Source organism: Mchenga conophoros, linkage group LG18 (genome assembly GCF_057382185.1).
Source record: "Mchenga conophoros isolate Kocher_MC1m ecotype Shallow Benthic linkage group LG18, M_conophoros_male_GT1.1, whole genome shotgun sequence".
In the NCBI taxonomy this organism is placed as follows: domain Eukaryota; kingdom Metazoa; phylum Chordata; class Actinopteri; order Cichliformes; family Cichlidae; genus Mchenga; species Mchenga conophoros.
Window position 1 is genome coordinate 37454020 of NC_140543.1, and position 25621 is coordinate 37479640.

The window sequence follows — 25621 nt, forward strand, 5'->3', positions numbered from 1 at the left end:
GAATTCCAGCTGCTTTCTTTCAAAGCTCATCAGACTACCATGACGTGGATGACTGGGAACCCTTTTTTCTCATTCACTGTGTGCAGTCCCTCTGGAGTCATCCCTGTTGGAGCTTGTCAGTAGCAAAGGCCTGAAGGTACAAAAATGAATACTGAAGAGAGCTTAACACCATTCCTGCTTGAATTTGAAGGCCGATTTAAGTCTATCCTTTCAGAGTTCCAGACTTAAACACCGGCTTCCTGTGGCTCGTTGGTCTAGGCGTATGATTCTCGCTTTGGGTGCGAGAGGTCCTGGGTTCAAATCCTGGACGAGCCCCCTTAAAATCACAAGCTCTTAGCTTCATGGAATTCTTTGGTAAGACACATTCCTTCTGGGGCATTGTAAATGTGTTGTGTGCCAAACCGTTCAATGTGATCTGGGACACCAATTTGTCTTTCTAAAACAACGTTTGTGAAGGAGTCACTCTCATGAGTCATTGAGTGATGCCATTGACTGCACAGTCCCTGCCACGCAATCTGTATATGTCACATTTTGAGATTGCCTTGGAAACCTTACTGGGCAGGTACTAAAAAATACCTGTAACCAGGTACTATCACCTAATGGAAACTTTAAAGATCGAGCTGAGTCAAGTTAAGCCAAGCTAGGTAGGTGCTAGTGGAAAAGGGCTATTAGAGATCACAAACTCTGATCGAAATTGAGGCCATTCAATTTCGGTGTAAAGACGTTAAACTACATATGTGAAGGTCTCATAATGGTTTCACCTCTGCTGATAATTACCCACGCCTTTTTTCCACCCCTTGGCTCATGTGATGTGTTTCATAGTTGGTCAACGACCCTGGTAAAGACAACCCGCTCTGGGTTTTAAATACCTGGGACTCTCCAACGTTTAGTTTTAGATCTAACGAAGGTTCTCAGAGGAGAGGTGAAAGGTCTTCAAGGCACTTAGAGAATTCCAGCTGCTTTCTTTCAAAGCTCATCAGACTACCATGACGTGGATGACTGGGAACCCTTTTTTCTCATTCACTGTGTGCAGTCCCTCTGGAGTCATCCCTGTTGGAGCTTGTCAGTAGCAAAGGCCTGAAGGTACAAAAATGAATACTGAAGAGAGCTTAACACCATTCCTGCTTGAATTTGAAGGCCGATTTAAGTCTATCCTTTCAGAGTTCCAGACTTAAACACAGGCTTCCTATGGCTCGTTGGTCTAGGCGTATGATTCTCGCTTTGGGTGCGAGAGGTCCCGGGTTCAAATCCCGGACGAGCCCCCTTAAAATCACAAGCTCTTAGCTTCATGGAATTCTTTGGAAAGACACATTCCTTCTGGGGCATTGTAAATGTGTTGTGTGCCAAACCGTTCAATGTGATCTGGGACACCAATTTGTCTTTCTAAAACAACGTTTGTGAAGGAGTCACTCTCATGAGTCATTGAGTGATGCCATTGACTGCACAGTCCCTGCCACGCAATCTGTATATGTCACATTTTGAGATTGCCTTGGAAACCTTACTGGGCAGGTACTAAAAAAATACCTGTAACCAGGTACTATCACCTAATGGAAACTTTAAAGATCGAGCTGAGTCAAGTTAAGCCAAGCTAGGTAGGTGCTAGTGGAAAAGGGCTATTAGAGATCACAAACTCTGATCGAAATTGAGGCCATTCAATTTCGGTGTAAAGACGTTAAACTACATATGTGAAGGTCTCATAATGGTTTCACCTCTGCTGATAATTACCCACGCCTTTTTTCCACCCCTTGGCTCATGTGATGTGTTTCATAGTTGGTCAACGACCCTGGTAAAGACAACCCGCTCTGGGTTTTAAATACCTGGGACTCTCCAACGTTTAGTTTTAGATCTAACGAAGGTTCTCAGAGGAGAGGTGAAAGGTCTTCAAGGCACTTAGAGAATTCCAGCTGCTTTCTTTCAAAGCTCATCAGACTACCATGACGTGGATGACTGGGAACCCTTTTTTCTCATTCACTGTGTGCAGTCCCTCTGGAGTCATCCCTGTTGGAGCTTGTCAGTAGCAAAGGCCTGAAGGTACAAAAATGAATACTGAAGAGAGCTTAACACCATTCCTGCTTGAATTTGAAGACCGATTTAAGTCTATCCTTTCAGAGTTCCAGACTTAAACACAGGCTTCCTGTGGCTCGTTGGTCTAGGCGTATGATTCTCGCTTTGGGTGCGAGAGGTCCCGGTTTCAAATCCCGGACGAGCCCCCTTAAAATCACAAGCTCTTAGCTTCATGGAATTCTTTGGAAAGACACATTCCTTCTGGGGCATTGTAAATGTGTTGTGTGCCAAACCGTTCAATGTGATCTGGGACACCAATTTGTCTTTCTAAAACAACGTTTGTGAAGCAGTCACTCTCATGAGTCATTGAGTGATGCCATTGACTGCACAGTCCCTGCCACGCAATCTGTATATGTCACATTTTGAGATTGCCTTGGAAACCTTACTGGGCAGGTACTAAAAAAATACCTGTAACCAGGTACTATCACCTAATGGAAACTTTAAAGATCGAGCTGAGTCAAGTTAAGCCAAGCTAGGTAGGTGCTAGTGGAAAAGGGCTATTAGAGATCACAAACTCTGATCGAAATTGAGGCCATTCAATTTCGGTGTAAAGACGTTAAACTACATATGTGAAGGTCTCATAATGGTTTCACCTCTGCTGATAATTACCCACGCCTGTTTTCACACCTTGGCTCATGTGATGTGTTTCATAGTTGGTCAACGACCCTGGTAAAGACAACCCGCTCTGGGTTTTAAATACCTGGGACTCTCCAACGTTTAGTTTTAGATCTAACGAAGGTTCTCAGAGGAGAGGTGAAAGGTCTTCAAGGCACTTAGAGAATTCCAGCTGCTTTCTTTCAAAGCTCATCAGACTACCATGACGTGGATGACTGGGAACCCTTTTTTCTCATTCACTGTGTGCAGTCCCTCTGGAGTCATCCCTGTTGGAGCTTGTCAGTAGCAAAGGCCTGAAGGTACAAAAATGAATACTGAAGAGAGCTTAACACCATTCCTGCTTGAATTTGAAGACCGATTTAAGTCTATCCTTTCAGAGTTCCAGACTTAAACACAGGCTTCCTGTGGCTCGTTGGTCTAGGCGTATGATTCTCGCATTGGGTGCGAGAGGTCCCGGGTTCAAATCCCGGACGAGCCCCCTTAAAATCACAAGCTCTTAGCTTCATGGAATTCTTTGGAAAGACACATTCCTTCTGGGGCATTGTAAATGTGTTGTGTGCCAAACCGTTCAATGTGATCTGGGACACCAATTTGTCTTTCTAAAACAACGTTTGTGAAGGAGTCACTCTCATGAGTCATTGAGTGATGCCATTGACTGCACAGTCCCTGCCACGCAATCTGTATATGTCACATTTTGAGATTGCCTTGGAAACCTTACTGGGCAGGTACTAAAAAATACCTGTAACCAGGTACTATCACCTAATGGAAACTTTAAAGATCGAGCTGAGTCAAGTTAAGCCAAGCTAGGTAGGTGCTAGTGGAAAAGGGCTATTAGAGATCACAAACTCTGATCGAAATTGAGGCCATTCAATTTCGGTGTAAAGACGTTAAACTACATATGTGAAGGTCTCATAATGGTTTCACCTCTGCTGATAATTACCCACGCCTTTTTTCACACCTTGGCTCATGTGATGTGTTTCATAGTTGGTCAACGACCCTGGTAAAGACAACCCCATCTAGGGTTTAAATACCTGGGACTCTCCAATGTTTAGTTTTAGATCTAACGAAGGTTCTCAGAGGAGAGGTGAAAGGTCTTCAAGGCACTTAGAGAATTCCAGCTGCTTTCTTTCAAAGCTCATCAGACTACCATGACGTGGATGACTGGGAACCCTTTTTTCTCATTCACTGTGTGCAGTCCCTCTGGAGTCATCCCTGTTGGAGCTTGTCAGTAGCAAAGGCCTGAAGGTACAAAAATGAATACTGAAGAGAGCTTAACACCATTCCTGCTTGAATTTGAAGACCGATTTAAGTCTATCCTTTCAGAGTTCCAGACTTAAACACAGGCTTCCTGTGGCTCGTTGGTCTAGGCGTATGATTCTCGCTTTGGGTGCGAGAGGTCCTGGGTTCAAATCCCGGACGAGCCCCCTTAAAATCACAAGCTCTTATCTTCATGGAATTCTTTGGAAAGACACATTCCTTCTGGGGCATTGTAAATGTGTTGTGTGCCAAACCGTTCAATGTGATCTGGGACACCAATTTGTCTTTCTAAAACAACGTTTGTGAAGGAGTCACTCTCATGAGTCATTGAGTGATGCCATTGACTGCACAGTCCCTGCCACGCAATCTGTATATGTCACATTTTGAGATTGCCTTGGAAACCTTACTGGGCAGGTACTAAAAAAATACCTGTAACCAGGTACTATCACCTAATGGAAACTTTAAAGATCGAGCTGAGTCAAGTTAAGCCAAGCTAGGTAGGTGCTAGTGGAAAAGGGCTATTAGAGATCACAAACTCTGATCGAAATTGAGGCCATTCAATTTCGGTGTAAAGACGTTAAACTACATATGTGAAGGTCTCATAATGGTTTCACCTCTGCTGATAATTACCCACGCCTTTTTTCACACCTTGGCTCATGTGATGTGTTTCATAGTTGGTCAACGACCCTGGTAAAGACAACCCCATCTAGGGTTTAAATACCTGGGACTCTCCAACGTTTAGTTTTAGATCTAACGAAGGTTCTCAGAGGAGAGGTGAAAGGTCTTCAAGGCACTTAGAGAATTCCAGCTGCTTTCTTTCAAAGCTCATCAGACTACCATGACGTGGATGACTGGGAACCCTTTTTTCTCATTCACTGTGTGCAGTCCCTCTGGAGTCATCCCTGTTGGAGCTTGTCAGTAGCAAAGGCCTGAAGGTACAAAAATGAATACTGAAGAGAGCTTAACACCATTCCTGCTTGAATTTGAAGACCGATTTAAGTCTATCCTTTCAGAGTTCCAGACTTAAACACAGGCTTCCTGTGGCTCGTTGGTCTAGGCGTATGATTCTCGCTTTGGGTGCGAGAGGTCCCGGGTTCAAATCCTGGACGAGCCCCCTTAAAATCACAAGCTCTTAGCTTCATGGAATTCTTTGGAAAGACACATTCCTTCTGGGGCATTGTAAATGTGTTGTGTGCCAAACCGTTCAATGTGATCTGGGACACCAATTTGTCTTTCTAAAACAACGTTTGTGAAGGAGTCACTCTCATGAGTCATTGAGTGATGCCATTGACTGCGCAGTCCCTGCCACGCAATCTGTATATGTCACATTTTGAGATTGCCTTGGAAACCTTACTGGGCAGGTACTAAAAAATACCTGTAACCAGGTACTATCACCTAATGGAAACTTTAAAGATCGAGCTGAGTCAAGTTAAGCCAAGCTAGGTAGGTGCTAGTGGAAAAGGGCTATTAGAGATCACAAACTCTGATCGAAATTGAGGCCATTCAATTTCGGTGTAAAGACGTTAAACTACATATGTGAAGGTCTCATAATGGTTTCACCTCTGCTGATAATTACCCACGCCTTTTTTCCACCCCTTGGCTCATGTGATGTGTTTCATAGTTGGTCAACGACCCTGGTAAAGACAACCCGCTCTGGGTTTTAAATACCTGGGACTCTCCAACGTTTAGTTTTAGATCTAACGAAGGTTCTCAGAGGAGAGGTGAAAGGTCTTCAAGGCACTTAGAGAATTCCAGCTGCTTTCTTTCAAAGCTCATCAGACTACCATGACGTGGATGACTGGGAACCCTTTTTTCTCATTCACTGTGTGCAGTCCCTCTGGAGTCATCCCTGTTGGAGCTTGTCAGTAGCAAAGGCCTGAAGGTACAAAAATGAATACTGAAGAGAGCTTAACACCATTCCTGCTTGAATTTGAAGACCGATTTAAGTCTATCCTTTCAGAGTTCCAGACTTAAACACAGGCTTCCTGTGGCTCGTTGGTCTAGGCGTATGATTCTCGCTTTGGGTGCGAGAGGTCCCGGGTTCAAATCCCGGATGAGCCCCCTTAAAATCACAAGCTCTTAGCTTCATGGAATTCTTTGGAAAGACACATTCCTTCTGGGGCATTGTAAATGTGTTCTGTGCCAAACCGTTCAATGTGATCTGGGACACCAATTTGTCTTTCTAAAACAACGTTTGTGAAGCAGTCACTCTCATGAGTCATTGAGTGATGCCATTGACTGCACAGTCCCTGCCACGCAATCTGTATATGTCACATTTTGAGATTGCCTTGGAAACCTTACTGGGCAGGTACTAAAAAAATACCTGTAACCAGGTACTATCACCTAATGGAAACTTTAAAGATCGAGCTGAGTCAAGTTAAGCCAAGCTAGGTAGGTGCTAGTGGAAAAGGGCTATTAGAGATCACAAACTCTGATCAAAATTGAGGCCATTCAATTTCGGTGTAAAGACGTTAAACTACATATGTGAAGGTCTCATAATGGTTTCACCTCTGCTGATAATTACCCACGCCTTTTTTCCACCCCTTGGCTCATGTGATGTGTTTCATAGTTGGTCAACGACCCTGGTAAAGACAACCCGCTCTGGGTTTTAAATACCTGGGACTCTCCAACGTTTAGTTTTAGATCTAACGAAGGTTCTCAGAGGAGAGGTGAAAGGTCTTCAAGGCACTTAGAGAATTCCAGCTGCTTTCTTTCAAAGCTCATCAGACTACCATGACGTGGATGACTGGGAACCCTTTTTTCTCATTCACTGTGTGCAGTCCCTCTGGAGTCATCCCTGTTGGAGCTTGTCAGTAGCAAAGGCCTGAAGGTACAAAAATGAATACTGAAGAGAGCTTAACACCATTCCTGCTTGAATTTGAAGGCCGATTTAAGTCTATCCTTTCAGAGTTCCAGACTTAAACACAGGCTTCCTGTGGCTCGTTGGTCTAGGCGTATGATTCTCGCTTTGGGTGCGAGAGGTCCCGGGTTCAAATCCCGGACGAGCCCCCTTAAAATCACAAGCTCTTAGCTTCATGGAATTCTTTGGAAAGACACATTCCTTCTGGGGCATTGTAAATGTGTTGTGTGCCAAACCGTTCAATGTGATCTGGGACACCAATTTGTCTTTCTAAAACAACGTTTGTGAAGGAGTCACTCTCATGAGTCATTGAGTGATGCCATTGACTGCACAGTCCCTGCCACGCAATCTGTATATGTCACATTTTGAGATTGCCTTGGAAACCTTACTGGGCAGGTACTAAAAAAATACCTGTAACCAGGTACTATCACCTAATGGAAACTTTAAAGATCGAGCTGAGTCAAGTTAAGCCAAGCTAGGTAGGTGCTAGTGGAAAAGGGCTATTAGAGATCACAAACTCTGATCGAAATTGAGGCCATTCAATTTCGGTGTAAAGACGTTAAACTACATATGTGAAGGTCTCATAATGGTTTCACCTCTGCTGATAATTACCCACGCCTTTTTTCCACCCCTTGGCTCATGTGATGTGTTTCATAGTTGGTCAACGACCCTGGTAAAGACAACCCGCTCTGGGTTTTAAATACCTGGGACTCTCCAACGTTTAGTTTTAGATCTAACGAAGGTTCTCAGAGGAGAGGTGAAAGGTCTTCAAGGCACTTAGAGAATTCCAGCTGCTTTCTTTCAAAGCTCATCAGACTACCATGACGTGGATGACTGGGAACCCTTTTTTCTCATTCACTGTGTGCAGTCCCTCTGGAGTCATCCCTGTTGGAGCTTGTCAGTAGCAAAGGCCTGAAGGTACAAAAATGAATACTGAAGAGAGCTTAACACCATTCCTGCTTGAATTTGAAGACCGATTTAAGTCTATCCTTTCAGAGTTCCAGACTTAAACACAGGCTTCCTGTGGCTCGTTGGTCTAGGCGTATGATTCTCGCTTTGGGTGCGAGAGGTCCCGGTTTCAAATCCCGGACGAGCCCCCTTAAAATCACAAGCTCTTAGCTTCATGGAATTCTTTGGAAAGACACATTCCTTCTGGGGCATTGTAAATGTGTTGTGTGCCAAACCGTTCAATGTGATCTGGGACACCAATTTGTCTTTCTAAAACAACGTTTGTGAAGCAGTCACTCTCATGAGTCATTGAGTGATGCCATTGACTGCACAGTCCCTGCCACGCAATCTGTATATGTCACATTTTGAGATTGCCTTGGAAACCTTACTGGGCAGGTACTAAAAAAATACCTGTAACCAGGTACTATCACCTAATGGAAACTTTAAAGATCGAGCTGAGTCAAGTTAAGCCAAGCTAGGTAGGTGCTAGTGGAAAAGGGCTATTAGAGATCACAAACTCTGATCGAAATTGAGGCCATTCAATTTCGGTGTAAAGACGTTAAACTACATATGTGAAGGTCTCATAATGGTTTCACCTCTGCTGATAATTACCCACGCCTGTTTTCACACCTTGGCTCATGTGATGTGTTTCATAGTTGGTCAACGACCCTGGTAAAGACAACCCGCTCTGGGTTTTAAATACCTGGGACTCTCCAACGTTTAGTTTTAGATCTAACGAAGGTTCTCAGAGGAGAGGTGAAAGGTCTTCAAGGCACTTAGAGAATTCCAGCTGCTTTCTTTCAAAGCTCATCAGACTACCATGACGTGGATGACTGGGAACCCTTTTTTCTCATTCACTGTGTGCAGTCCCTCTGGAGTCATCCCTGTTGGAGCTTGTCAGTAGCAAAGGCCTGAAGGTACAAAAATGAATACTGAAGAGAGCTTAACACCATTCCTGCTTGAATTTGAAGACCGATTTAAGTCTATCCTTTCAGAGTTCCAGACTTAAACACAGGCTTCCTGTGGCTCGTTGGTCTAGGCGTATGATTCTCGCATTGGGTGCGAGAGGTCCCGGGTTCAAATCCCGGACGAGCCCCCTTAAAATCACAAGCTCTTAGCTTCATGGAATTCTTTGGAAAGACACATTCCTTCTGGGGCATTGTAAATGTGTTGTGTGCCAAACCGTTCAATGTGATCTGGGACACCAATTTGTCTTTCTAAAACAACGTTTGTGAAGGAGTCACTCTCATGAGTCATTGAGTGATGCCATTGACTGCACAGTCCCTGCCACGCAATCTGTATATGTCACATTTTGAGATTGCCTTGGAAACCTTACTGGGCAGGTACTAAAAAATACCTGTAACCAGGTACTATCACCTAATGGAAACTTTAAAGATCGAGCTGAGTCAAGTTAAGCCAAGCTAGGTAGGTGCTAGTGGAAAAGGGCTATTAGAGATCACAAACTCTGATCGAAATTGAGGCCATTCAATTTCGGTGTAAAGACGTTAAACTACATATGTGAAGGTCTCATAATGGTTTCACCTCTGCTGATAATTACCCACGCCTTTTTTCACACCTTGGCTCATGTGATGTGTTTCATAGTTGGTCAACGACCCTGGTAAAGACAACCCCATCTAGGGTTTAAATACCTGGGACTCTCCAATGTTTAGTTTTAGATCTAACGAAGGTTCTCAGAGGAGAGGTGAAAGGTCTTCAAGGCACTTAGAGAATTCCAGCTGCTTTCTTTCAAAGCTCATCAGACTACCATGACGTGGATGACTGGGAACCCTTTTTTCTCATTCACTGTGTGCAGTCCCTCTGGAGTCATCCCTGTTGGAGCTTGTCAGTAGCAAAGGCCTGAAGGTACAAAAATGAATACTGAAGAGAGCTTAACACCATTCCTGCTTGAATTTGAAGACCGATTTAAGTCTATCCTTTCAGAGTTCCAGACTTAAACACAGGCTTCCTGTGGCTCGTTGGTCTAGGCGTATGATTCTCGCTTTGGGTGCGAGAGGTCCTGGGTTCAAATCCCGGACGAGCCCCCTTAAAATCACAAGCTCTTATCTTCATGGAATTCTTTGGAAAGACACATTCCTTCTGGGGCATTGTAAATGTGTTGTGTGCCAAACCGTTCAATGTGATCTGGGACACCAATTTGTCTTTCTAAAACAACGTTTGTGAAGGAGTCACTCTCATGAGTCATTGAGTGATGCCATTGACTGCACAGTCCCTGCCACGCAATCTGTATATGTCACATTTTGAGATTGCCTTGGAAACCTTACTGGGCAGGTACTAAAAAAATACCTGTAACCAGGTACTATCACCTAATGGAAACTTTAAAGATCGAGCTGAGTCAAGTTAAGCCAAGCTAGGTAGGTGCTAGTGGAAAAGGGCTATTAGAGATCACAAACTCTGATCGAAATTGAGGCCATTCAATTTCGGTGTAAAGACGTTAAACTACATATGTGAAGGTCTCATAATGGTTTCACCTCTGCTGATAATTACCCACGCCTTTTTTCACACCTTGGCTCATGTGATGTGTTTCATAGTTGGTCAACGACCCTGGTAAAGACAACCCCATCTAGGGTTTAAATACCTGGGACTCTCCAACGTTTAGTTTTAGATCTAACGAAGGTTCTCAGAGGAGAGGTGAAAGGTCTTCAAGGCACTTAGAGAATTCCAGCTGCTTTCTTTCAAAGCTCATCAGACTACCATGACGTGGATGACTGGGAACCCTTTTTTCTCATTCACTGTGTGCAGTCCCTCTGGAGTCATCCCTGTTGGAGCTTGTCAGTAGCAAAGGCCTGAAGGTACAAAAATGAATACTGAAGAGAGCTTAACACCATTCCTGCTTGAATTTGAAGACCGATTTAAGTCTATCCTTTCAGAGTTCCAGACTTAAACACAGGCTTCCTGTGGCTCGTTGGTCTAGGCGTATGATTCTCGCTTTGGGTGCGAGAGGTCCCGGGTTCAAATCCTGGACGAGCCCCCTTAAAATCACAAGCTCTTAGCTTCATGGAATTCTTTGGAAAGACACATTCCTTCTGGGGCATTGTAAATGTGTTGTGTGCCAAACCGTTCAATGTGATCTGGGACACCAATTTGTCTTTCTAAAACAACGTTTGTGAAGGAGTCACTCTCATGAGTCATTGAGTGATGCCATTGACTGCGCAGTCCCTGCCACGCAATCTGTATATGTCACATTTTGAGATTGCCTTGGAAACCTTACTGGGCAGGTACTAAAAAATACCTGTAACCAGGTACTATCACCTAATGGAAACTTTAAAGATCGAGCTGAGTCAAGTTAAGCCAAGCTAGGTAGGTGCTAGTGGAAAAGGGCTATTAGAGATCACAAACTCTGATCGAAATTGAGGCCATTCAATTTCGGTGTAAAGACGTTAAACTACATATGTGAAGGTCTCATAATGGTTTCACCTCTGCTGATAATTACCCACGCCTTTTTTCCACCCCTTGGCTCATGTGATGTGTTTCATAGTTGGTCAACGACCCTGGTAAAGACAACCCGCTCTGGGTTTTAAATACCTGGGACTCTCCAACGTTTAGTTTTAGATCTAACGAAGGTTCTCAGAGGAGAGGTGAAAGGTCTTCAAGGCACTTAGAGAATTCCAGCTGCTTTCTTTCAAAGCTCATCAGACTACCATGACGTGGATGACTGGGAACCCTTTTTTCTCATTCACTGTGTGCAGTCCCTCTGGAGTCATCCCTGTTGGAGCTTGTCAGTAGCAAAGGCCTGAAGGTACAAAAATGAATACTGAAGAGAGCTTAACACCATTCCTGCTTGAATTTGAAGACCGATTTAAGTCTATCCTTTCAGAGTTCCAGACTTAAACACAGGCTTCCTGTGGCTCGTTGGTCTAGGCGTATGATTCTCGCTTTGGGTGCGAGAGGTCCCGGGTTCAAATCCCGGATGAGCCCCCTTAAAATCACAAGCTCTTAGCTTCATGGAATTCTTTGGAAAGACACATTCCTTCTGGGGCATTGTAAATGTGTTGTGTGCCAAACCGTTCAATGTGATCTGGGACACCAATTTGTCTTTCTAAAACAACGTTTGTGAAGCAGTCACTCTCATGAGTCATTGAGTGATGCCATTGACTGCACAGTCCCTGCCACGCAATCTGTATATGTCACATTTTGAGATTGCCTTGGAAACCTTACTGGGCAGGTACTAAAAAAATACCTGTAACCAGGTACTATCACCTAATGGAAACTTTAAAGATCGAGCTGAGTCAAGTTAAGCCAAGCTAGGTAGGTGCTAGTGGAAAAGGGCTATTAGAGATCACAAACTCTGATCAAAATTGAGGCCATTCAATTTCGGTGTAAAGACGTTAAACTACATATGTGAAGGTCTCATAATGGTTTCACCTCTGCTGATAATTACCCACGCCTTTTTTCCACCCCTTGGCTCATGTGATGTGTTTCATAGTTGGTCAACGACCCTGGTAAAGACAACCCGCTCTGGGTTTTAAATACCTGGGACTCTCCAACGTTTAGTTTTAGATCTAACGAAGGTTCTCAGAGGAGAGGTGAAAGGTCTTCAAGGCACTTAGAGAATTCCAGCTGCTTTCTTTCAAAGCTCATCAGACTACCATGACGTGGATGACTGGGAACCCTTTTTTCTCATTCACTGTGTGCAGTCCCTCTGGAGTCATCCCTGTTGGAGCTTGTCAGTAGCAAAGGCCTGAAGGTACAAAAATGAATACTGAAGAGAGCTTAACACCATTCCTGCTTGAATTTGAAGACCGATTTAAGTCTATCCTTTCAGAGTTCCAGACTTAAACACAGGCTTCCTGTGGCTCGTTGGTCTAGGCGTATGATTCTCGCTTTGGGTGCGAGAGGTCCCGGTTTCAAATCCCGGACGAGCCCCCTTAAAATCACAAGCTCTTAGCTTCATGGAATTCTTTGGAAAGACACATTCCTTCTGGGGCATTGTAAATGTGTTGTGTGCCAAACCGTTCAATGTGATCTGGGACACCAATTTGTCTTTCTAAAACAACGTTTGTGAAGCAGTCACTCTCATGAGTCATTGAGTGATGCCATTGACTGCACAGTCCCTGCCACGCAATCTGTATATGTCACATTTTGAGATTGCCTTGGAAACCTTACTGGGCAGGTACTAAAAAAATACCTGTAACCAGGTACTATCACCTAATGGAAACTTTAAAGATCGAGCTGAGTCAAGTTAAGCCAAGCTAGGTAGGTGCTAGTGGAAAAGGGCTATTAGAGATCACAAACTCTGATCGAAATTGAGGCCATTCAATTTCGGTGTAAAGACGTTAAACTACATATGTGAAGGTCTCATAATGGTTTCACCTCTGCTGATAATTACCCACGCCTTTTTTCACACCTTGGCTCATGTGATGTGTTTCATAGTTGGTCAACGACCCTGGTAAAGACAACCCCATCTAGGGTTTAAATACCTGGGACTCTCCAATGTTTAGTTTTAGATCTAACGAAGGTTCTCAGAGGAGAGGTGAAAGGTCTTCAAGGCACTTAGAGAATTCCAGCTGCTTTCTTTCAAAGCTCATCAGACTACCATGACGTGGATGACTGGGAACCCTTTTTTCTCATTCACTGTGTGCAGTCCCTCTGGAGTCATCCCTGTTGGAGCTTGTCAGTAGCAAAGGCCTGAAGGTACAAAAATGAATACTGAAGAGAGCTTAACACCATTCCTGCTTGAATTTGAAGGCCGATTTAAGTCTATCCTTTCAGAGTTCCAGACTTAAACACCGGCTTCCTGTGGCTCGTTGGTCTAGGCGTATGATTCTCGCTTTGGGTGCGAGAGGTCCTGGGTTCAAATCCTGGACGAGCCCCCTTAAAATCACAAGCTCTTAGCTTCATGGAATTCTTTGGTAAGACACATTCCTTCTGGGGCATTGTAAATGTGTTGTGTGCCAAACCGTTCAATGTGATCTGGGACACCAATTTGTCTTTCTAAAACAACGTTTGTGAAGGAGTCACTCTCATGAGTCATTGAGTGATGCCATTGACTGCACAGTCCCTGCCACGCAATCTGTATATGTCACATTTTGAGATTGCCTTGGAAACCTTACTGGGCAGGTACTAAAAAATACCTGTAACCAGGTACTATCACCTAATGGAAACTTTAAAGATCGAGCTGAGTCAAGTTAAGCCAAGCTAGGTAGGTGCTAGTGGAAAAGGGCTATTAGAGATCACAAACTCTGATCGAAATTGAGGCCATTCAATTTCGGTGTAAAGACGTTAAACTACATATGTGAAGGTCTCATAATGGTTTCACCTCTGCTGATAATTACCCACGCCTTTTTTCCACCCCTTGGCTCATGTGATGTGTTTCATAGTTGGTCAACGACCCTGGTAAAGACAACCCGCTCTGGGTTTTAAATACCTGGGACTCTCCAACGTTTAGTTTTAGATCTAACGAAGGTTCTCAGAGGAGAGGTGAAAGGTCTTCAAGGCACTTAGAGAATTCCAGCTGCTTTCTTTCAAAGCTCATCAGACTACCATGACGTGGATGACTGGGAACCCTTTTTTCTCATTCACTGTGTGCAGTCCCTCTGGAGTCATCCCTGTTGGAGCTTGTCAGTAGCAAAGGCCTGAAGGTACAAAAATGAATACTGAAGAGAGCTTAACACCATTCCTGCTTGAATTTGAAGGCCGATTTAAGTCTATCCTTTCAGAGTTCCAGACTTAAACACAGGCTTCCTGTGGCTCGTTGGTCTAGGCGTATGATTCTCGCTTTGGGTGCGAGAGGTCCCGGGTTCAAATCCCGGACGAGCCCCCTTAAAATCACAAGCTCTTAGCTTCATGGAATTCTTTGGAAAGACACATTCCTTCTGGGGCATTGTAAATGTGTTGTGTGCCAAACCGTTCAATGTGATCTGGGACACCAATTTGTCTTTCTAAAACAACGTTTGTGAAGGAGTCACTCTCATGAGTCATTGAGTGATGCCATTGACTGCACAGTCCCTGCCACGCAATCTGTATATGTCACATTTTGAGATTGCCTTGGAAACCTTACTGGGCAGGTACTAAAAAAATACCTGTAACCAGGTACTATCACCTAATGGAAACTTTAAAGATCGAGCTGAGTCAAGTTAAGCCAAGCTAGGTAGGTGCTAGTGGAAAAGGGCTATTAGAGATCACAAACTCTGATCGAAATTGAGGCCATTCAATTTCGGTGTAAAGACGTTAAACTACATATGTGAAGGTCTCATAATGGTTTCACCTCTGCTGATAATTACCCACGCCTTTTTTCCACCCCTTGGCTCATGTGATGTGTTTCATAGTTGGTCAACGACCCTGGTAAAGACAACCCGCTCTGGGTTTTAAATACCTGGGACTCTCCAACGTTTAGTTTTAGATCTAACGAAGGTTCTCAGAGGAGAGGTGAAAGGTCTTCAAGGCACTTAGAGAATTCCAGCTGCTTTCTTTCAAAGCTCATCAGACTACCATGACGTGGATGACTGGGAACCCTTTTTTCTCATTCACTGTGTGCAGTCCCTCTGGAGTCATCCCTGTTGGAGCTTGTCAGTAGCAAAGGCCTGAAGGTACAAAAATGAATACTGAAGAGAGCTTAACACCATTCCTGCTTGAATTTGAAGACCGATTTAAGTCTATCCTTTCAGAGTTCCAGACTTAAACACAGGCTTCCTGTGGCTCGTTGGTCTAGGCGTATGATTCTCGCTTTGGGTGCGAGAGGTCCCGGTTTCAAATCCCGGACGAGCCCCCTTAAAATCACAAGCTCTTAGCTTCATGGAATTCTTTGGAAAGACACATTCCTTCTGGGGCATTGTAAATGTGTTGTGTGCCAAACCGTTCAATGTGATCTGGGACACCAATTTGTCTTTCTAAAACAACGTTTGTGAAGCAGTCACTCTCATGAGTCATTGAGTGATGCCATTGACTGCACAGTCCCTGCCACGCAATCTGTATATGTCACATTTTGAGATTGCCTTGGAAACCTTACTGGGCAGGTACTAAAAAAATACCTGTAACCAGGTACTATCACCTAATGGAAACTTTAAAGATCGAGCTGAGTCAAGTTAAGCCAAGCTAGGTAGGTGCTAGTGGAAAAGGGCTATTAGAGATCACAAACTCTGATCGAAATTGAGGCCATTCAATTTCGGTGTAAAGACGTTAAACTACATATGTGAAGGTCTCATAATGGTTTCACCTCTGCTGATAATTACCCACGCCTGTTTTCACACCTTGGCTCATGTGATGTGTTTCATAGTTGGTCAACGACCCTGGTAAAGACAACCCGCTCTGGGTTTTAAATACCTGGGACTCTCCAACGTTTAGTTTTAGATCTAACGAAGGTTCTCAGAGGAGAGGTGAAAGGTCTTCAAGGCACTTAGAGAATTCCAGCTGCTTTCTTTCAAAGCTCATCAGACTACCATGACGTGGATGACTGGGAACCCTTTTTTCTCATTCACTGTGTGCAGTCCCTCTGGAGTCATCCCTGTTGGAGCTTGTCAGTAGCAAAGGCCTGAAGGTACAAAAATGAATACTGAAGAGAGCTTAACACCATTCCTGCTTGAATTTGAAGACCGATTTAAGTCTATCCTTTCAGAGTTCCAGACTTAAACACAGGCTTCCTGTGGCTCGTTGGTCTAGGCGTATGATTCTCGCTTTGGGTGCGAGAGGTCCCGGGTTCAAATCCCGGACGAGCCCCCTTAAAATCACAAGCTCTTAGCTTCATGGAATTCTTTGGAAAGACACATTCCTTCTGGGGCATTGTAAATGTGTTGTGTGCCAAACCGTTCAATGTGATCTGGGACACCAATTTGTCTTTCTAAAACAACGTTTGTGAAGGAGTCACTCTCATGAGTCATTGAGTGATGCCATTGACTGCACAGTCCCTGCCACGCAATCTGTATATGTCACATTTTGAGATTGCCTTGGAAACCTTACTGGGCAGGTACTAAAAAAATACCTGTAACCAGGTACTATCACCTAATGGAAACTTTAAAGATCGAGCTGAGTCAAGTTAAGCCAAGCTAGGTAGGTGCTAGTGGAAAAGGGCTATTAGAGATCACAAACTCTGATCGAAATTGAGGCCATTCAATTTCGGTGTAAAGACGTTAAACTACATATGTGAAGGTCTCATAATGGTTTCACCTCTGCTGATAATTACCCACGCCTTTTTTCACACCTTGGCTCATGTGATGTGTTTCATAGTTGGTCAACGACCCTGGTAAAGACAACCCCATCTAGGGTTTAAATACCTGGGACTCTCCAATGTTTAGTTTTAGATCTAACGAAGGTTCTCAGAGGAGAGGTGAAAGGTCTTCAAGGCACTTAGAGAATTCCAGCTGCTTTCTTTCAAAGCTCATCAGACTACCATGACGTGGATGACTGGGAACCCTTTTTTCTCATTCACTGTGTGCAGTCCCTCTGGAGTCATCCCTGTTGGAGCTTGTCAGTAGCAAAGGCCTGAAGGTACAAAAATGAATACTGAAGAGAGCTTAACACCATTCCTGCTTGAATTTGAAGGCCGATTTAAGTCTATCCTTTCAGAGTTCCAGACTTAAACACCGGCTTCCTGTGGCTCGTTGGTCTAGGCGTATGATTCTCGCTTTGGGTGCGAGAGGTCCCGGGTTCAAATCCTGGACGAGCCCCCTTAAAATCACAAGCTCTTAGCTTCATGGAATTCTTTGGTAAGACACATTCCTTCTGGGGCATTGTAAATGTGTTGTGTGCCAAACCGTTCAATGTGATCTGGGACACCAATTTGTCTTTCTAAAACAACGTTTGTGAAGGAGTCACTCTCATGAGTCATTGAGTGATGCCATTGACTGCACAGTCCCTGCCACGCAATCTGTATATGTCACATTTTGAGATTGCCTTGGAAACCTTACTGGGCAGGTACTAAAAAATACCTGTAACCAGGTACTATCACCTAATGGAAACTTTAAAGATCGAGCTGAGTCAAGTTAAGCCAAGCTAGGTAGGTGCTAGTGGAAAAGGGCTATTAGAGATCACAAACTCTGATCGAAATTGAGGCCATTCAATTTCGGTGTAAAGACGTTAAACTACATATGTGAAGGTCTCATAATGGTTTCACCTCTGCTGATAATTACCCACGCCTTTTTTCCACCCCTTGGCTCATGTGATGTGTTTCATAGTTGGTCAACGACCCTGGTAAAGACAACCCGCTCTGGGTTTTAAATACCTGGGACTCTCCAACGTTTAGTTTTAGATCTAACGAAGGTTCTCAGAGGAGAGGTGAAAGGTCTTCAAGGCACTTAGAGAATTCCAGCTGCTTTCTTTCAAAGCTCATCAGACTACCATGACGTGGATGACTGGGAACCCTTTTTTCTCATTCACTGTGTGCAGTCCCTCTGGAGTCATCCCTGTTGGAGCTTGTCAGTAGCAAAGGCCTGAAGGTACAAAAATGAATACTGAAGAGAGCTTAACACCATTCCTGCTTGAATTTGAAGGCCGATTTAAGTCTATCCTTTCAGAGTTCCAGACTTAAACACAGGCTTCCTGTGGCTCGTTGGTCTAGGCGTATGATTCTCGCTTTGGGTGCGAGAGGTCCCGGGTTCAAATCCCGGACGAGCCCCCTTAAAATCACAAGCTCTTAGCTTCATGGAATTCTTTGGAAAGACACATTCCTTCTGGGGCATTGTAAATGTGTTGTGTGCCAAACCGTTCAATGTGATCTGGGACACCAATTTGTCTTTCTAAAACAACGTTTGTGAAGGAGTCACTCTCATGAGTCATTGAGTGATGCCATTGACTGCACAGTCCCTGCCACGCAATCTGTATATGTCACATTTTGAGATTGCCTTGGAAACCTTACTGGGCAGGTACTAAAAAAATACCTGTAACCAGGTACTATCACCTAATGGAAACTTTAAAGATCGAGCTGAGTCAAGTTAAGCCAAGCTAGGTAGGTGCTAGTGGAAAAGGGCTATTAGAGATCACAAACTCTGATCGAAATTGAGGCCATTCAATTTCGGTGTAAAGACGTTAAACTACATATGTGAAGGTCTCATAATGGTTTCACCTCTGCTGATAATTACCCACGCCTTTTTTCCACCCCTTGGCTCATGTGATGTGTTTCATAGTTGGTCAACGACCCTGGTAAAGACAACCCGCTCTGGGTTTTAAATACCTGGGACTCTCCAACGTTTAGTTTTAGATCTAACGAAGGTTCTCAGAGGAGAGGTGAAAGGTCTTCAAGGCACTTAGAGAATTCCAGCTGCTTTCTTTCAAAGCTCATCAGACTACCATGACGTGGATGACTGGGAACCCTTTTTTCTCATTCACTGTGTGCAGTCCCTCTGGAGTCATCCCTGTTGGAGCTTGTCAGTAGCAAAGGCCTGAAGGTACAAAAATGAATACTGAAGAGAGCTTAACACCATTCCTGCTTGAATTTGAAGACCGATTTAAGTCTATCCTTTCAGAGTTCCAGACTTAAACACAGGCTTCCTGTGGCTCGTTGGTCTAGGCGTATGATTCTCGCTTTGGGTGCGAGAGGTCCCGGGTTCAAATCCCGGACGAGCCCCCTTAAAATCACAAGCTCTTACCTTCATGGAATTCTTTGGAAAGACACATTCCTTCTGGGGCATTGTAAATGTGTTGTGTGCCAAACCGTTCAATGTGATCTGGGACACCAATTTGTCTTTCTAAAACAATGTTTGTGAAGGAGTCACTCTCATGAGTCATTGAGTGATGCCATTGACTGCACAGTCCCTGCCATGCAATCTGTATATGTCACATTTTGAGATTGCCTTGGAAACCTTACTGGGCAGGTACTAAAAAAATACCTGTAACCAGGTACTATCACCTAATGGAAACTTTAAAGATCGAGCTGAGTCAAGTTAAGCCAAGCTAGGTAGGTGCTAGTGGAAAAGGGCTATTAGAGATCACAAACTCTGATCGAAATTGAGGCCATTCAATTTCGGTGTAAAGACGTTAAACTACATATGTGAAGGTCTCATAATGGTTTCACCTCTGCTGATAATTACCCACGCCTTTTTTCCACCCCTTGGCTCATGTGATGTGTTTCATAGTTGGTCAACGACCCTGGTAAAGACAACCCGCTCTGGGTTTTAAATACCTGGGACTCTCCAACGTTTAGTTTTAGATCTAACGAAGGTTCTCAGAGGAGAGGTGAAAGGTCTTCAAGGCACTTAGAGAATTCCAGCTGCTTTCTTTCAAAGCTCATCAGACTACCATGACGTGGATGACTGGGAACCCTTTTTTCTCATTCACTGTGTGCAGTCCCTCTGGAGTCATCCCTGTTGGAGCTTGTCAGTAGCAAAGGCCTGAAGGTACAAAAATGAATACTGAAGAGAGCTTAACACCATTCCTGCTTGAATTTGAAGGCCGATTTAAGTCTATCCTTTCAGAGTTCCAGACTTAAACACAGGCTTCCTGTGGCTCGTTGGTCTAGGCGTATGATTCTCGCTTTGGGTGCGAGAGGTCCCGGGTTCAAATCCCGGACGAGCCCCCTTAAAATCACAAGCTCTTAGCTTCATGGAATTCTTTGGAAAGACACATTCCTTCTGGGGCATTGTAAATGTGTTGTGTGCCAAACCGTTCAATGTGATCTGGGACACCAATTTGTCTTTCTAAAACAACGTTTGTGAAGGAGTCACTCTCATGAGTCATTGAGTGATGCCATTGACTGCACAGTCCCTGCCACGCAATCTGTATATGTCACATTTTGAGATTGCCTTGGAAACCTTACTGGGCAGGTACTAAAAAAATACCTGTAACCAGGTACTATCACCTAATGGAAACTTTAAAGATCGAGCTGAGTCAAGTTAAGCCAAGCTAGGTAGGTGCTAGTGGAAAAGGGCTATTAGAGATCACAAACTCTGATCGAAATTGAGGCCATTCAATTTCGGTGTAAAGACGTTAAACTACATATGTGAAGGTCTCATAATGGTTTCACCTCTGCTGATAATTACCCACGCCTTTTTTCCACCCCTTGGCTCATGTGATGTGTTTCATAGTTGGTCAACGACCCTGGTAAAGACAACCCGCTCTGGGTTTTAAATACCTGGGACTCTCCAACGTTTAGTTTTAGATCTAACGAAGGTTCTCAGAGGAGAGGTGAAAGGTCTTCAAGGCACTTAGAGAATTCCAGCTGCTTTCTTTCAAAGCTCATCAGACTACCATGACGTGGATGACTGGGAACCCTTTTTTCTCATTCACTGTGTGCAGTCCCTCTGGAGTCATCCCTGTTGGAGCTTGTCAGTAGCAAAGGCCTGAAGGTACAAAAATGAATACTGAAGAGAGCTTAACACCATTCCTGCTTGAATTTGAAGACCGATTTAAGTCTATCCTTTCAGAGTTCCAGACTTAAACACAGGCTTCCTGTGGCTCGTTGGTCTAGGCGTATGATTCTTGCTTTGGGTGCGAGAGGTCCCGGGTTCAAATCCCGGACGAGCCCCCTTAAAATCACAAGCTCTTAGCTTCATGGAATTCTTTGGAAAGACACATTCCTTCTGGGGCATTGTAAATGTGTTGTGTGCCAAACCGTTCAATGTGATCTGGGACACCAATTTGTCTTTCTAAAACAACGTTTGTGAAGGAGTCACTCTCATGAGTCATTGAGTGATGCCATTGACTGCACAGTCCCTGCCACGCAATCTGTATATGTCACATTTTGAGATTGCCTTGGAAACCTTACTGGGCAGGTACTAAAAAAATACCTGTAACCAGGTACTATCACCTAATGGAAACTTTAAAGATCGAGCTGAGTCAAGTTAAGCCAAGCTAGGTAGGTGCTAGTGGAAAAGGGCTATTAGAGATCACAAACTCTGATCGAAATTGAGGCCATTCAATTTCGGTGTAAAGACGTTAAACTACATATGTGAAGGTCTCATAATGGTTTCACCTCTGCTGATAATTACCCACGCCTTTTTTCACACCTTGGCTCATGTGATGTGTTTCATAGTTGGTCAACGACCCTGGTAAAGACAACCCCATCTAGGGTTTAAATACCTGGGACTCTCCAATGTTTAGTTTTAGATCTAACGAAGGTTCTCAGAGGAGAGGTGAAAGGTCTTCAAGGCACTTAGAGAATTCCAGCTGCTTTCTTTCAAAGCTCATCAGACTACCATGACGTGGATGACTGGGAACCCTTTTTTCTCATTCACTGTGTGCAGTCCCTCTGGAGTCATCCCTGTTGGAGCTTGTCAGTAGCAAAGGCCTGAAGGTACAAAAATGAATACTGAAGAGAGCTTAACACCATTCCTGCTTGAATTTGAAGGCCGATTTAAGTCTATCCTTTCAGAGTTCCAGACTTAAACACAGGCTTCCTGTGGCTCGTTGGTCTAGGCGTATGATTCTCGCTTTGGGTGCGAGAGGTCCCGGGTTCAAATCCTGGACGAGCCCCCTTAAAATCACAAGCTCTTAGCTTCATGGAATTCTTTGGTAAGACACATTCCTTCTGGGGCATTGTAAATGTGTTGTGTGCCAAACCGTTCAATGTGATCTGGGACACCAATTTGTCTTTCTAAAACAACGTTTGTGAAGGAGTCACTCTCATGAGTCATTGAGTGATGCCATTGACTGCACAGTCCCTGCCACGCAATCTGTATATGTCACATTTTGAGATTGCCTTGGAAACCTTACTGGGCAGGTACTAAAAAATACCTGTAACCAGGTACTATCACCTAATGGAAACTTTAAAGATCGAGCTGAGTCAAGTTAAGCCAAGCTAGGTAGGTGCTAGTGGAAAAGGGCTATTAGAGATCACAAACTCTGATCGAAATTGAGGCCATTCAATTTCGGTGTAAAGACGTTAAACTACATATGTGAAGGTCTCATAATGGTTTCACCTCTGCTGATAATTACCCACGCCTTTTTTCCACCCCTTGGCTCATGTGATGTGTTTCATAGTTGGTCAACGACCCTGGTAAAGACAACCCGCTCTGGGTTTTAAATACCTGGGACTCTCCAACGTTTAGTTTTAGATCTAACGAAGGTTCTCAGAGGAGAGGTGAAAGGTCTTCAAGGCACTTAGAGAATTCCAGCTGCTTTCTTTCAAAGCTCATCAGACTACCATGACGTGGATGACTGGGAACCCTTTTTTCTCATTCACTGTGTGCAGTCCCTCTGGAGTCATCCCTGTTGGAGCTTGTCAGTAGCAAAGGCCTGAAGGTACAAAAATGAATACTGAAGAGAGCTTAACACCATTCCTGCTTGAATTTGAAGACCGATTTAAGTCTATCCTTTCAGAGTTCCAGACTTAAACACAGGCTTCCTGTGGCTCGTTGGTCTAGGCGTATGATTCTCGCATTGGGTGCGAGAGGTCCCGGGTTCAAATCCCGGACGAGCCCCCTTAAAATCACAAGCTCTTAGCTTCATGGAATTCTTTGGAAAGACACATTCCTTCTGGGGCATTGTAAATGTGTTGTGTGCCAAACCGTTCAATGTGATCTGGGACACCAATTTGTCTTTCTAAAACAACGTTTGTGAAGGAGTCACTCTCATGAGTCATTGAGTGATGCCATTGACTGCGCAGTCCCTGCCACGCAATCTGTATATGTCACATTTTGAGATTGCCTTGGAAACCTTACTGGGCAGGTACTAAAAAATACCTGTAACCAGGTACTATCACCTAATGGAAACTTTAAAGATCGAGCTGAGTCAAGTTAAGCCAAGCTAGGTAGGTGCTAGTGGAAAAGGGCTATTAGAGATCACAAACTCTGATCGAAATTGAGGCCATTCAATTTCGGTGTAAAGACGTTAAACTACATATGTGAAGGTCTCATAATGGTTTCACCTCTGCTGATAATTACCCACGCCTTTTTTCACACCTTGGCTCATGTGATGTGTTTCATAGTTGGTCAACGACCCTGGTAAAGACAACCCCATCTAGGGTTTAAATACCTGGGACTCTCCAACATTTAGTTTTAGATCTAACGAAGGTTCTCAGAGGAGAGGTGAAAGGTCTTCAAGGCACTTAGAGAATTCCAGCTGCTTTCTTTCAAAGCTCATCAGACTACCATGACGTGGATGACTGGGAACCCTTTTTTCTCATTCACTGTGTGCAGTCCCTCTGGAGTCATCCCTGTTGGAGCTTGTCAGTAGCAAAGGCCTGAAGGTACAAAAATGAATACTGAAGAGAGCTTAACACCATTCCTGCTTGAATTTGAAGACCGATTTAAGTCTATCCTTTCAGAGTTCCAGACTTAAACACATACTTCCTGTGGCTCGTTGGTCTAGGCGTATGATTCTCGCTTTGGGTGCGAGAGGTCCCGGGTTCAAATCCCGGACGAGCCCCCTTAAAATCACAAGCTCTTAGCTTCATGGAATTCTTTGGAAAGACACATTCCTTCTGGGGCATTGTAAATGTGTTGTGTGCCAAACCGTTCAATGTGATCTGGGACACCAATTTGTCTTTCTAAAACAACGTTTGTGAAGGAGTCACTCTCATGAGTCATTGAGTGATGCCATTGACTGCACAGTCCCTGCCACGCAATCTGTATATGTCACATTTTGAGATTGCCTTGGAAACCTTACTGGGCAGGTACTAAAAAAATACCTGTAACCAGGTACTATCACCTAATGGAAACTTTAAAGATCGAGCTGAGTCAAGTTAAGCCAAGCTAGGTAGGTGCAAGTGGAAAAGCGTTAGAGATCACAAAGTCTGATCGAAATTGAGGCCATTCAATTTCGGTGTAAAGACGTTAAACTACATATGTGAAGGTCTCATAATGGTTTCACCTCTGCTGATAATTACCCACGCCTTTTTTCCACCCCTTGGCTCATGTGATGTGTTTCATAGTTGGTCAACGACCCTGGTAAAGACAACCCGCTCTGGGTTTTAAATACCTGGGACTCTCCAACGTTTAGTTTTAGATCTAACGAAGGTTCTCAGAGGAGAGGTGAAAGGTCTTCAAGGCACTTAGAGAATTCCAGCTGCTTTCTTTCAAAGCTCATCAGACTACCATGACGTGGATGACTGGGAACCCTTTTTTCTCATTCACTGTGTGCAGTCCCTCTGGAGTCATCCCTGTTGGAGCTTGTCAGTAGCAAAGGCCTGAAGGTACAAAAATGAATACTGAAGAGAGCTTAACACCATTCCTGCTTGAATTTGAAGGCCGATTTAAGTCTATCCTTTCAGAGTTCCAGACTTAAACACATACTTCCTGTGGCTCGTTGGTCTAGGCGTATGATTCTTGCTTAGGGTGCGAGAGGTCCCGGGTTCAAATCCCGGACGAGCCCCCTTAAAATCACAAGCTCTTAGCTTCATGGAATTCTTTGGTAAGACACATTCCTTCTGGGGCATTGTAAATGTGTTGTGTGCCAAACCTTTCTATGTCATCTGTGACATCAACTTGTATTTCTAAAATAACGTTGATGATTTTGTGAAGGAGTCACTCTCATGACTCATTGAGTGATGCCATTGACTGCACAGTCCCTGCCACGCAATCTGTATATGTCACATTTTGAGATTGCCTTGGAAACCTTACTGGGCAGGTACTAAAAAAATACCTGTAACCAGGTACTATCACCTAATGGAAACTTTAAAGATCGAGCTGAGTCAAGTTAAGCCAAGCTAGGTAGGTGCAAGTGGAAAAGCGTTAGAGATCACAAACTCTGATCGAAATTGAGGCCATTCAATTTCAGTGTAAAGACGTTAAACTACATATGTGAAGGTCTCATAATGGTTTCACCTCTGCTGATAATTACCCACGCCTTTTTTCACACCTTGGCTCATGTGATGTGTTTCATAGTTGGTCAACGACCCTGGTAAAGACAACCCCATCTAGGGTTTAAATACCTGGGACTCTCCAACGTTTAGTTTTAGATCTAACGAAGGTTCTCAGAGGAGAGGTGAAAGGTCTTCAAGGCACTTAGAGAATTCCAGCTGCTTTCTTTCAAAGCTCATCAGACTACCATGAC

General features: G+C 44.0%; 14 non-coding genes across 14 annotated transcripts; all 14 read left to right on the forward strand.

The window, feature by feature from the left end:
• The first annotated feature begins 1190 nt into the window (after window positions 1-1190).
• On the forward strand, window positions 1191-1262 carry trnap-ugg (transfer RNA proline (anticodon UGG)). The gene has a single exon. It is a non-coding gene; the product is annotated as a tRNA-Pro (tRNA).
• Window positions 1263-4031: 2769 nt separating this feature from the next.
• Window positions 4032-4103, forward strand: trnap-ugg (transfer RNA proline (anticodon UGG)). Its single transcript has one exon. It is a non-coding gene; the product is annotated as a tRNA-Pro (tRNA).
• A 1822-nt stretch (window positions 4104-5925) lies between these two features.
• On the forward strand, window positions 5926-5997 carry trnap-ugg (transfer RNA proline (anticodon UGG)). The gene has a single exon. It is a non-coding gene; the product is annotated as a tRNA-Pro (tRNA).
• An 876-nt stretch (window positions 5998-6873) lies between these two features.
• Window positions 6874-6945, forward strand: trnap-ugg (transfer RNA proline (anticodon UGG)). Its single transcript has one exon. It is a non-coding gene; the product is annotated as a tRNA-Pro (tRNA).
• Window positions 6946-9714: 2769 nt separating this feature from the next.
• trnap-ugg (transfer RNA proline (anticodon UGG)) lies at window positions 9715-9786 on the forward strand. Its single transcript has one exon. It is a non-coding gene; the product is annotated as a tRNA-Pro (tRNA).
• A 1822-nt stretch (window positions 9787-11608) lies between these two features.
• trnap-ugg (transfer RNA proline (anticodon UGG)) lies at window positions 11609-11680 on the forward strand. The gene has a single exon. It is a non-coding gene; the product is annotated as a tRNA-Pro (tRNA).
• Window positions 11681-14450: 2770 nt separating this feature from the next.
• trnap-ugg (transfer RNA proline (anticodon UGG)) lies at window positions 14451-14522 on the forward strand. Its single transcript has one exon. It is a non-coding gene; the product is annotated as a tRNA-Pro (tRNA).
• Window positions 14523-16345: 1823 nt separating this feature from the next.
• On the forward strand, window positions 16346-16417 carry trnap-ugg (transfer RNA proline (anticodon UGG)). The gene has a single exon. It is a non-coding gene; the product is annotated as a tRNA-Pro (tRNA).
• A 1822-nt stretch (window positions 16418-18239) lies between these two features.
• trnap-ugg (transfer RNA proline (anticodon UGG)) lies at window positions 18240-18311 on the forward strand. The gene has a single exon. It is a non-coding gene; the product is annotated as a tRNA-Pro (tRNA).
• Window positions 18312-19187: 876 nt separating this feature from the next.
• trnap-ugg (transfer RNA proline (anticodon UGG)) lies at window positions 19188-19259 on the forward strand. The gene has a single exon. It is a non-coding gene; the product is annotated as a tRNA-Pro (tRNA).
• An 876-nt stretch (window positions 19260-20135) lies between these two features.
• trnap-ugg (transfer RNA proline (anticodon UGG)) lies at window positions 20136-20207 on the forward strand. Its single transcript has one exon. It is a non-coding gene; the product is annotated as a tRNA-Pro (tRNA).
• Window positions 20208-21083: 876 nt separating this feature from the next.
• Window positions 21084-21155, forward strand: trnap-ugg (transfer RNA proline (anticodon UGG)). Its single transcript has one exon. It is a non-coding gene; the product is annotated as a tRNA-Pro (tRNA).
• Window positions 21156-23923: 2768 nt separating this feature from the next.
• Window positions 23924-23995, forward strand: trnap-ugg (transfer RNA proline (anticodon UGG)). Its single transcript has one exon. It is a non-coding gene; the product is annotated as a tRNA-Pro (tRNA).
• An 873-nt stretch (window positions 23996-24868) lies between these two features.
• Window positions 24869-24940, forward strand: trnap-agg (transfer RNA proline (anticodon AGG)). Its single transcript has one exon. It is a non-coding gene; the product is annotated as a tRNA-Pro (tRNA).
• Window positions 24941-25621: the final 681 nt, after the last annotated feature.